Source organism: Gambusia affinis, linkage group LG06 (genome assembly GCF_019740435.1).
Source record: "Gambusia affinis linkage group LG06, SWU_Gaff_1.0, whole genome shotgun sequence".
Taxonomy (NCBI): Eukaryota; Metazoa; Chordata; class Actinopteri; order Cyprinodontiformes; family Poeciliidae; genus Gambusia; species Gambusia affinis.
In genome coordinates, this window is record NC_057873.1 from 22,724,960 (window position 1) to 22,738,243 (window position 13,284).

The following is a 13,284-nucleotide window of genomic DNA, read 5'->3' on the forward strand; positions in this document are numbered from 1 at the left end:
AATCACCCCTTTAGGCCACCTTTCTTCATCTTTCCATAAGAATTCTGGTCCATCCAGCCTCCTGGTTTTCAGGAAGTCTGAAACTTTCAGTCCACGAGACACATAATCAGCTGGGTTTTCTTTTGTGCTGACATGATTCCACTGAGTAGGTTCCGACAAATTTCTGATGGTTGCAATTCTATTCGCCACAAACGTGAAAACGGTCTTCATTATTGATGTATTTTAACACAGATGTGCTATCAGTCCAGAACACTGATTTTTCCAGATGTATATTCAGCTCTGCTTTGACCATGGCATCCACCTTCACAGCTAAGACAGCAGCTGAAAGTTCAAGCCTGGGAATGGTGATGACTTTCAATGGTGTTACTCTGGCCTTCCCCATAAGGAAAGCAACATGAATGATGTTTTCATAACTTACCATGAATGTACACAACAGTTCCATATCCAGTTTCACTAGCATCTGAAAAATTGTGTAATTGTGCATGCTTTATGGCTCCAAACCCCACAGGTTTTATGCAGCGGTCAACACTAAATGTAGACAGTAGCGCAAGCTCCTCCAGCCATCTTCTCCATTTGTGTAAAATGTCTTGTGGCAGTGCATCATCCCAGCTACAGCCTCTTTTACACAGTTCTTGCTGCATCAATTTTGCTTGCAATGTCACTGGCGCCAGGAAACCCAAAGGGTCATACACAGAACTGTTCACAGATAACATTCCACGCCTGGTCAGGGCTTGCTGTTTCAACTTCATCTTAAACTGGAAGGCATCGGTCTCCACACACCACTGCAGACCCAAAGCTCTTTCCATTGGAAGTTTATCGATGGCCAGATCCAACATCTTCAAATCTTTAGCTCTCTGCTCCTCTGAGATGGCCTGCAGAACAACACGACTGTTGCTTATCCATTTTCCAATGTGAAGCCTCCTTTTCCACACAGAGCAACAAGATTCTTTATCAAATGAATAGCTTCCTCCTCTGTAGCTGCACTTTTAAGACAATCATCGACATAAAAGTTTTGTCTTACAGTTTCTATGACCTCTGATGGAAATTCATTCAAATTGTCTTGGGCAGTTCTTTTAAAGCATAGGCAGCACAGCTGGGGGATGAAACAGCTCCAAATAGATGGACCATCATTCTATAAGGTACTGGTTCGAGTGTCATATCCCCATTTGGCCACCAGAGAAAGCGGAGAAAGTCTCGATCTCCTTCTGGCACCTGCACTTGATGAAACATAGCTTTAATGTCTCCCATTATGGCTATTGACTCTTCTCTAAACTTCATAAGGACCCCCAGTAGAGTGTTGGTGAGGTTGGGGCCTGGCAGCAACTCACTATTCAAAGAAACTCCTTTAAATACTGCAGCACAGTCAAACACCACACGTAAAGCTCTCTTCTTTGGATGGTAAATCCCATGATGGGGAATGTACCAAATTCTTCCATTATCACAATGCAAAAGATGCTCAGGTACACGTTCTGCATATCTGCATGAAATTATGTTATTCATATACTCCACATACTCCTGGTGAAATGTCTGATTAAATCTGAATCTTTTCCTGAGACTTTGTATTCTCTGTTTGGCCACTGCAAAATTGTTTGGTAAACAAACATCCTTTCTTTTAAATGGCAGATTCAAGCAATACTTTCCATCCTGTATTAATGCAGATGTTTCCATAATATTGAGAAACTTTTGATCTTCTCTGGACATTTCTTGTTTGTCAACTGATCCTTCACAGAAATCATAGTTGTACTGGCTCCTGAGCAGTTCCTCCAGCTTACTTACTGAGATTCTGTTCACTGTTACAGATGAGACTTCTTGAACACCACTGCTATCCAAGGGCCCATTGACAACCCAGCCAAGTACAGTTCTGACAGCATATGGACCATTATCTTGACTGTTAATGACTTCCCAAGGTTCTAATAACCTTGGAGCGTTGGTACCAATTAACAGATCAACCTCAGCATTTATGGATGGCATGTGAACTCTTGACAAATATGGCCACTTTATTAAATCTTCAGATGTTATCATGTCATCTTTAGTTACAGGCATTTGTCTTTGTGTAATAACTTCTGGCAAAGGATAAAATGTATTGCTCTCCAGCCCAGACAACTCAAGGTTACACAGAGAAAATGCTGAACTTATTTTAGTTTGGCCCATTGTTCGAAGAAGAACTTGTGTTCGCTTTCCAGTGAGGTTCAATTGATGCATCAGCCTTTCAGAGCAAAATGTTCCAGTACTGCCTGGATCCAAGAAAGCGTAAGTTTGGATGACACATTGTCCTTTCATGGCTTTAACCTTTACAGGGAGCACAGATAGTATTCCACGATCCTTACCGGCCCCTGTATGGCCACATGTTGCATTCACAATTGATGGGGGTTCTGATATTCCTGTTTCAGACTCAGCAGAAATTGTCTCTCTTCTTATATGTAGCACAGTTGGATGACTTTCATTACAAATTTCACAAGTTAATCGTGCTTCACAATTCCTGCTGATGTGGCCCCACTGTAGACACCCAAAACATAATCCTTTTCTTCTCAACAGAAAGACTTTGTCCTTGTGAAGTTTTCTTTTAAATTGTTTACATTCTTCTAGTGGGTGAGCTTCTGAACAACAAGCACAACATCCATCATTTCTTTTAGCTGCAGCATGTTGCTGATCAACTTCTCCTGAAGCACTCCCAGATGTCACAGTGCTGGCCACTACATTCCCTTTGGTCTTAATCCCAGGTTGCCTTTGAAGACTGATGGATGATGTACTGAAGTTAGAATCTTGTAATTCTCCGAAAAAAGGATCTGACAGAATCTTGACATGTCGTTCGATGAATGCAACCATATCACCAAATCCTGCCCGGTATCCAGTTGTCTCCATTATATCAAAAGCTTTACTTCTCCAACACTCTCGTAACTTGTATGGCATCTTAGCAAGTATTGCTCTCATATTTACAGGCATGTCCAACTCCTGCACGTGCTCCAGCTCTTCCATTACATTACAGCAGCCACGCAAAAATAAAGAATAACTCTGTAATGCTCTAATGTCCTCAGTTCTTATTGTTGGCCAAGACAAAGCCTTGTTAATATATGCAGTTGCAACTTTATAAGGGTTTCCGAAATGTTCCTGTAATAAAGACTTTGCTACAGTGTAGCCATAATCTGGATTCAAATGCTGACAACTGCGCACCAGCTCCTGAGGTTGACCTTTAGTAAATTGTTCCAAGTAATACAAACAGTCCGCATTATTTGTTTTGATTTCAACCCCTTGTTCGAAGGCTTTAATAAAGGCTCTGTACTGAAGAGGATCACCATTAAAAACAGGAATGTTACGTGGCGGGAGAGTCATACTCTGTTGCTGCTTTACCAAGGCTGCTGTGATTTCACTTTGTCTGTTCATGATGGTAAGAAGTTCTCCAGGTAATTGAGCACTGTTTGATGATTGGATCATTTTCTCATTATGTTTGAAATGCTCTTCCGATTGTATTTGGGATCCACCAGCTTTATGTTGACCACACACAGGGTGCTGGTTTGTTGCTACCGTTCTCTTTGGTCTCACATCCATAGATTTATTTTCCTTTGATGTCAACTTTAATTCATTTCTTTGTTTAGTATGGTCTATACCATCTTGTTGAGTTGTTGGATTATCAATTTCATTTCTAGGAAGAAACTCCTTCACAAAGGGGTCCAAACTTTGCTTTAATCCCTTTTCTTTTGTTTTCTTTTTATAGTGTGAGCTCACTGAGTTTGACGTTTGTGAGGAACACTGCAGCTTTAAATTATACATTTCCATCTGCAAGTCAGATTCAGCCAATTCAGTTTCCAGAGCAAGCATCTCTTTTCTTTTCCTCAGTTTCTCCTCCTCTTCTTCAATTGCGTGTCTTTCTTTTACAGCCTTCACACGGGCCAAAACTGAGGCCCTGTTTGCTGCTACCTTTAACTTTACAGATGAAGTGATACTGGAACTAACACTCCTTTGTGAATGTCCACTAACATTTGACACACTGTCAGTGGGATTGACACCATCATCATCATTATTGTTGCCAACTGCAGTTTGAGAGAGCCACTTATTCACTCTAGAAATACATTCATTATTAGGAATCATTTTTGCTTTAAACCATACTTCATGATTTTCTTTTTCATCATGTGGCAAAAACCCCAGAAAAGATTCATGCAAACATTTGGCATCATCACACAACTTAGTCAACCTATCAAAAGCACTTAAAACCTTTGTTTTTTCACCTTTTGACATTAAATCATGAATTTCATATCTTATATTACCCGTTTTGTTTAATTTAGATTTTCGTTCCTTTTGTAATGTTTCAAGTTTTTCAGCCAAGGCCTTTTCTGTTAATTTAACAGTACGTTTTTGAGTTTCCCCACCAGTAGCCATTAGTTCAGTCTCAGATTTTTGTCCATTTCCATAGTCCAAAGGTTCAATTGGAAGACAAACGCACAAAAGAGCTACTAAATGAGCCTCAACGCAAAGAGGTCCAATATTATTTAAAGCGACGCAGTTACCAATGCATTGGTTTTAATGTGTGCACACACAAAAAACAAAAATGAAATAAAATAAAATAATGGCCATCAAAGGTGTAGCGCTACACGTACCTCGTTGGGCGCCTGTTGACATTCCATGATTTAATCCACAACGATCTTCAAAGATCCAGGTAGTTCATCCGGCTGTCCGATCCTCCTCAATCACTGACTGCCACCGCGTCCATCAGATCCATTGCTGCCGCGGTCTAGTCCAATAAGTTACGTCCTTTCAATCACAAATTGTCTGCCACCGCGTTCATCCTTTTCTGCCACGGCCGCAGCCTGATGCTACTTTAGCTCTGTCCATTTAGCAAACACCAGCACATCGCATCCCAAACGGTCCCAGTCTGCTCCACATGGTCTCCATCGCTTTGTTCAAAGACATCGGAGTTCATCAAAGTCCAAAAAGGGCAAGTTTTTGACAGTATAAGTGCCAGTTTAATACTGCACTTGTTAAGCGTTGATCCGTTGCTGCTTTGTTATGACGCGCTGAGCGGCTAACGTTGTACCTGTTGACAGCGTGTAAAGTCAATCCGATTCTTGTTGTCCAAATTTGTTCCAATCTGATGAACCATTTGTGAACAGATTGCATTTATTCCACAATACACGAGAACAGGGTTAACAAAGACTCCGCCACAGCGGTCAAAAACTTGTATGCCCTTCCGGGTTCAACACCTGTCGACTACCTGTGATCTCTTGGTTCATATACTGGAGCCGACAGCGCCATCTAGTGACCAAATCCAAAAATACACATATTTGGCTCCAACATCAAATGTTTCAAAGATTAAACACGTTTGTATGGAAGAATGTAAATCAGACTTTCACCCTGAGGAAACTCTCAAACTTTTAAAAGACTCACATTAATCTGTTTATTAAAATCACACCATGTTTGATTATTTCCCCCCAGGACGAAGTTTAATTTTATATTTAATTTCATTTGCATCTGAACTTCAGGTCATGTGGACGTAAAATTTCAGCAGCTTTAAAAGATCTAAAGACATTTCCAGAGGTGAGTAGTAACTAATAACATTTACTCATCTTATTATTTTCATTTTGGTAAATAAAATACCATGATTTGTACACAGCTTTGTATTTTTGTCTTTCTGATGACAATATTCCAAATATAAAATCAGATATTGAGTTGTCTTTTTACCAAATAGTTGCTACTAACATTTGAGTAGTTTAGTTTCTTGGACGGCTACTTTTTGCTTTTACTTCAGTAAAAATATGCCGAAGTAGAGCTTTCAAAAAAGTTTTGTCCTCTCTGCAAGTTTCTCAATCGGAGACCAAACTAAACAAAACATGTTGCAGTTCCATAAAACAAGCAGCAGGGGGCGATCTTCCCCACCGGCAGGACCCGCACCATGTGGCAGCTAATGGTGACTTGATTGGGTTTCTGTAAACCAGTGTAACGCGGTACTTTTACTGTCGCTGTTGAATCATTAAATATCTCATTTAAAGACAAAATTAAATACAAGATAATTATCATAAACAGATTTTCCCACCCCCCTATATGCACTGCCATTGAAAAGCTACCCAGCACCAACTTTTCATCAAATGTTTTCTCTTGGTTGGAATATAAATGTTATTGTAGAAATGTGTGCTGTATGAATGTATTACAGGATGAAATTGCAACACTATTATCCACTTTTTTATTTTTTAGCTAAAACTGACCTAAGTTTTCTCTACGCTAAGAGAAAATGTATCAGGCCTTTAAAAAGCTATCTACAGAATATATAGCCTTTGTGCCAACGCAAAGACAAAAATGCAGCGCAAACCTACAGATGCACTGTACCCCACTGTAGTTCATCACTGTACTACACATTTTCAGCTAAATGTAATTTGGGAATCACTCTGCTGGTGCTGAAATTTTGTTTTCTGTGAGTCAGACCCTGTTTTATCTTCTATTTGTCTTCCGTTCACAAAGTAAAGGAAATTTACTGCAAAATAAGGATCCACTCACAGTAAAGTATCACATACAATTCAGTTCTGTTTATTTACACAGAGTCAATTCACACAAATTTATTAGAACCAACGACCAAGAAGATGAGCAGCTGAGTCACATTTATCTTTGATTTATGAGAAACATTTCCAAAGAAAAGCACAATGGAGACACTTCCTGCTTTTACCTGACAACAGAATCAAAACCAGCTGAATCACGTTCCAGTTCCACACTGCAGAACCAGTCGAATTTGAAAACTGACCAGGCTAACTACCCTACAGCGTTTTGAACAATGTGAAAACAGAAAAAGACTCGATCAATTCAAAATGACCACAACTTCAGATAAGCTGCTCTTTTCTACCTTATATGTTGAGATCAGAGTTGCCAACTTTCCTCCAACGTTCCCTCTAGAGGGGCTATTTCCTGAACTGAAATGTGCATTAAAACTGTGACCTATCAATCAATTCTGCAATTGCCCCCAGGTGGAAATTTTACTATGTTTCTTTAGTTTTGATGACATACCATGAATTGAGTCCAAATCCTGTTTTACCATTGCTTTAAAATGTCTCTTTATATGGGAGTACTCATAAAACTGCAGTATTTACTGAGTTGTACCTGTCGTCACAAAAACGGAGCGAATAATTGACCTGACAGTTCACACAAAGAGAGCGCATTAAGAAAGCAATATTCACACACGGATAGGTCAGACATTCACAGAATATCATCTTCTAATTTATAGGCAGCAGTTTTTAAATACTCATAACTGTTTATAACTAATTTCAACAAATAAAAAGACGGCAATCAAGTGTTTTGGACAAACCAGTCCACTATCAGAGTACTCATCAGTACTTTTGCTCTGTAAATAGTCACAGGATGTCGGGGTCAGGACATCTTATGAGCTGAAGGCTCGCTAATATCAGCACGGCTTTCCACCCAGAGGAGCGCAGACTGTGGGGCGCCACAAAATGAAAGACATCAAAAAGCAGGTAACGAAACGTGGCATGACTTAGTGCTAAATAAAGGAGTTATTTTCTTAATACGGCTGGATTACTCTGCGAGGAGCGGATAATATTTAAACTCCAGTTTGAGATCTATGAAATCGTAATTTGAGTAAGAAGAGACAAAAAATGTGTGATTGCACAACCTTTAGATTGAAAGTGAAAGTAAAATGTCAAAATCAGTTCATGTGATATGATTGCTGTTTTGCAGGATGAACTTTTCTGGGGAAGGGAGTGAATGTCTGTCAGAAGGGAGGCGCCATTTGGCAATGAGCGTCGCATTTATCCCTCTGTAAGTTGGGATGGCTGGTCAGCTCCAGTACAAACCAGTGTCCTCTCCAGACCCCTTCATCATGCACTCGATTACACCAAAGTGGTCAGACTGACCTGGACTAAACAAACTGGAAGAATAGCGACACAGATCCGCCTAATGGTCGCCGTTTAACTCCATTCATCTGCTCTCCATTATGTCCGTTCCCTCTTTGAGGACAGGATTATAGGCGGCCTCAGTCACAAAGGTCAGAGGGCCGAGCAGACACTCCCACACCTCCGTGACCCGCTCTGATCCCACGACCTCGGCACCAGCGGGTCCCCGCTCCCGGACCCGGCTCTCCCTCCCCGCCAGTGGACTGGCTTTGTCCTGTTTGTCCCGACCCGTTTTCTGCCGTATCACTCACACACATCACAGCAAGCCGAACAATCAGGGGGATGGAAACCTGATTACCGAGCAGCAACGCCGCAATCCACACAACACGCAAATAACAGCAAGGAAAAAATTAATTTTTAATACGGATATTCCGTTTTATGATCTTTTACTCCATTTGATTGGACTGAATTCAATTATTTCCCATTTCTTGTATTGTAGGATCTTGAAAACTCTTATATTTCTGTCTCAGTGTATGAATTAAACATTTATGCACTCATTTAGCAAACAGAGTAGTCAAGCCTCATAATTTGGTAGACAGGAAAATCATCTCCAATAAATAAAGGAACAATAGTAACCATTTTGTTGTGTATTTTCATCATATTCCTATAGAGCTCAGAGTTTACAGAAAATACTCATTAAAGTGAAAACCTTCTCTAGCAAATAACAAAGCTCTTCATTAAGTCCTTTGGGGCTTCAAATTGCACTGCCAGCAGTTGCTACAAACATCTAAATGAACAAAATAAACAAAAAAGACCAAAAATACGTACAGATGTACTAATGAAAGAGCTGAGTAATTTTACCCAGAGAGTAAAAATAACCCATTGTGGTTTCCTATCAGACATGCACTCACGCTGCTGGAGGGATTCCTGAAGAGCAACAAACGTCTCAGCTGGATGTAACGTGTAATTGTGTATATATATATATATATATATATATATATATATATATATATATATTTTTTTTTTTTTTTTTTTCCCCACCAGGGGGTCTTTTGTGGGCTCTACTGTCCCTTATATGACAGTAGGCTGACAGGAAAGGGGGATGGAGAGGGGGGAAGACATGCGGCAAATGTCGTCGGGTCTGGGAATCGAACCTGCGACGGCCGCGTCGAGGACTGAAGGCCTCCAAACGTGGGCCGTGCTATCCCCTACGCCACCACAGCACGCCCAATTGTGTATATATTTTTATCTACATTTTCATTTTCCAATAAATATTTATGTTTCCTGAAACGTCAATAAGGACCAGACCAAAATTCAACTGAGAATTGATTTTCACACAGAGTCTTCATCCAATGTGACCGAGACAGATTATAAGTGGGGTAACATTTATTTAAAAAATGTGGGGGGTATTTCTTTGCATATTTGTTAAAATTATCACCATGTCATCATGACAGTTTAATATCAGACAGATAATCTCTGAGAGAAATCCAGCTCCTCCCTGAGCTACTAAATGTGATAAAGGCGGAGAAACAACTTACTGTTACTTGAACCGTTTACCCGCCATGGCCATCGGTGGCCATGCTAACTAGCCTTAGCATTTGTGGCAAGGCTAAGTTGTGGTGAACCAGCTGTTGAGAAGCAGAGAGCAAGAGGAGGGGTGAGAGAAGTGTGTACACAAGGATGATTGACAGCGCTAAGGCCCTCCTCCTGGCTCTGATTGGTTGTTTTCTGACATGCTGGATGAGCTCAGTTTTTTTCACAAATTATCTGTCGCATATTATCACGTGTCTCACAACATAGTGACAGTTTTAACAATTAGCTAAAGAGCATAGATTCTTAGAAAAGCTTCAATTGTGCAAAACTGTTAAGAGAGAATTTGCAAGTATAACTGCAGTGAGCCTGGTTGACATGTGGGAGTCCTGATAGTTTTCGAAACATTCGGTGGTTAATGCTGTAAGAAACTGACAGATTTTATCAATGTAAGGTTTAACCTAGTTAAAGAAAAAAGGAACTACCTGATTTCTAACCGCAAGAACGGTTTAATACTTGCATTGTGTTGGTTGTTGTCATCTATGTCCTACATGCATAACAAATCACTATTTGTTCAGCAAGAAAGTTCTTCTCTAAGAGGCTGCTTTACTAATTTTGACTGCATCGTTCAACCAAGTCAAGGAAACTAATAAATGTTGAGTTTTAGTGGTGAAATGCAGCATTGAAATGAAACACCATGAAGAGTAAGGCAGAAGTTTTGGAGTTGTGACGCCTCTTTGAGGATGCATGTGGAGGATGTTGTTTAGTCGGGCAGGTGATGGAGTTCACCTGCCCCTGGGTCTTTCACCTGTCACAGGACTGAACTCTGCATCCCAAACTTACTATGCTCACCGTCAAGAATGCACCTCTGACCCCAGCACTCTGAGTGGGCGTGTGTGTGGGTGGGTGTGTGGAGCAAAAAGGGGAGGGCAGCAGCATGTTGTACGGTCAGGATCCAGTTTTCCAACATTTACAGACCATCCCACCCCGTCGGCCGGCTGAGGAAGAGAACTGACTGACCCGAGAGAGTTTTTGTTTGGATTTCTGCTGCTCTGTATGTGTGTGTATGTGTGTGTGTGTGTGGGTGTGTGTGTGTGTGTGTGTTTGTAATACCTTGTGGGAACCATTTTTTCTGACACATACCACATTGTGCGGACCCACTGCTTTGAGCCAAAAGCAGCGTTTCCCCTTGTGGAGACCAGGCTTCGGTCCCCACAAACAGGTGGAAACATTTCCCCTGTTTCCACCGAAAACAGGGGAAATGCTGTTTTTGGGTCAGGGGTCAGATTTAGGACTAAGGTATGAATTGATTTTTGGTTAGGGTTAGGTATGTAATGGATAAGGTTAGGGTTAGGATAAGGGTAAGGTTTAGGCTGTAGAAATGAATGGAAGTCAATGGAAAGATAGCTCTGTGTGTGTGTGTGTGTGTGTGTGTGTGTGTCTTTGTCACGTTCGCAAGGACGGTCATGGAGTTTTAAGATCAGAGCAATTTGCATCCATGAATGAAAGTTTATGGTGAAAAACCAGCAACACACTACTGACAGGTGTTGTTTTTTTAAGCGTTTTATTTTTTGTTTGTAATTTATTTACCCTTAACGACCTGTCAAAAGAGCATAAATGTGTGTTTTTTTTTATTCAAGAAATTTAACAATTACAGGTAAAAGCCAGTAAATTAGAGTATTTTGAAAAACTTGATTTATTTTAGTAATTGCGTTCAAAAGATGTAACTTGTACATTATATTTATTCATTGCACACAGACTGATGCATTCAAATGTTTATTTCATTTAATTTTGATGATTTGAAGTGGCAACTTTGCAGGTGTTTTGAGTCAATCAGCTGATTAGTTTGTGGCACCAGGTGTCTTCAAAATTTAACCCTAACACAATATTCTAATTTTGTGACACACGGAATTTTGGATTTTCATTTGTTTTTTGGAAGTTTGTTCCAGATTTTGGAGCACAGAAGCTGAATGCTGCTTCTTCATGTTTGGTTAATGGATGTTTACACGCCAACAGATCTCTAAAGTATTTCATTGTTAAGCCATTCAGTGCTTTATAAACTAACGATGGTATTTTAAAGTCTATTCTCTGAGGCAGGACTGGCGCGATGTGCTCCACCTTCCTGGTTTTAGTGACGTCGTGGCGTGAGCAGCTCTACTGCTGAACAAACTGCGGCGACCTCAGAGCTCATCCTTGTCTCTCACTACTAAAGCATGAACAGGACTGATGTATTCCTGCCCGGACTCCCTCCCCATCGGCGGTGAGGCCAGGGTTCAGCGGATGAAGTCGAGACAAAGCGAACGTAATTCCTCGGTTCAGGTTTCACACTGCGGTCACCGTGGGAGGAGGAACGGCTGGGAGAAAGTGGGAACTGTGGGGAAATGTGTGAGGATAAAGAGCCGAGACCTGCGGTTTGTCTGACCGCAACACAAGTGCATCTTTTCCCCCCTTGTTTTTCGCCCTCCTTTAATCCCAGGCCTCTTCCTCCTCCTCGCCTATATTCCGAAGAGGAAGAGGAGTAAGAGGAGGAGGAGGAGGAAGACGACAACAGGGCAAGGTCTGCAGAGACGACTGGAAGCTTCACACAGCCTACCACGAGAAATGTAATTAAAAACTCACAGTTAATTGGCTTTTTACATGATAAAGCACCATCGCCTCATACACAAGTGAGAGCCTCTCATTGCCACAGGCCTGGCCCATAGCAGAGCAAACACACAGCTCATGCAGGGCCTTTGTTGTTGAATTTTCAGAGCTAATCATCTTATACTTAATCTGAATTTCTGGTTGGGTCTTAGAAGAGCTTTCAGTTCCTCATAACTATTCATATAGAAGCAGAAGAGGATGGCTCAGGGAACAATCAGTTTTAAGTCTGGACTCGATGTGGGTGCCCCGTGTTTCTAATGCTGATTTTATTGGAGGTTTTTCCTCTGTGGAAAAGGAAGATTGCAACTGCCGAGGATTTTGCTAGAGAACGTGCTTTGTGTTTCTTGAGCAACTCACTTGCTCATATTGCAGGTTTGGCGGCAGCATTTCTGAAGAAGAACATCAACCTCACGTGAAGCCATAACCTGCCACAATTAGCCTTGCCATTGCTTTCCTACGCGATTCCACTTGATTCTCATCTCTATTCGGTGTCCCTCTTGGTTTTTCTCCCATTAACTCAAATTCTCTCCAGTAGAATTTTACCCTGGGCCAATCAGCGACCAGAGGGAGAAATTGTGAACGATGACGTGGACTTTCTGTGCTGTTTTACAATTGAAGTCTGCCTGTAGTCAACGTTAGTGACTGGATAAAATTTAAGACTTCAGCAGAGTTCACACCTTTAATGCACACCTCCAGTCTTCTTGCTAACTGACAAAACACAAGAAGGAGAAGAGTCCATGCCTCCAGGAAGTAATCATTTCTCAATAGCCAAGGGTCCGGCACCTCAGTACGAAAGCGAAGTGTAGAACAGGAGTCTGGTTTTTCTCAGGCTAACATTTTCTAAGATAAAATAAGAATGACTCTCCTCCTCTCCATTTTGAAATACATTCAAATACCTTTTCTTGTCTAGAAACATTCAAAGGGAACCTTTGTTGTTTTCAGCCTAAACCCTCCATCGTTGCACTTGTTTCAGTCAAGTTTATATCAAATAAGGTGCTTGAATTCTTTCCCTTTATTGTCCTGTTTAAGGTTCAGAGATGCAGTGTAAAGATCAGATTACAGTTATCAAATGCAAACAAGTGCAGAGAAAATAATTTCCAGCTGACTAATAAGACTGTAATTAATAGAGGAGCGATGCTGGTTAACCATTGTGACCATGACCAAGCCTGAACTCAACTGTGAAGCATGGGAGCAAACACAAAGGGAGAATCTCCCACCAGATCATTTAAAGGGCCAGTGTTATGTATTTCCCAGGCACACAGTGCCATTTTTATAGCGTAATCAA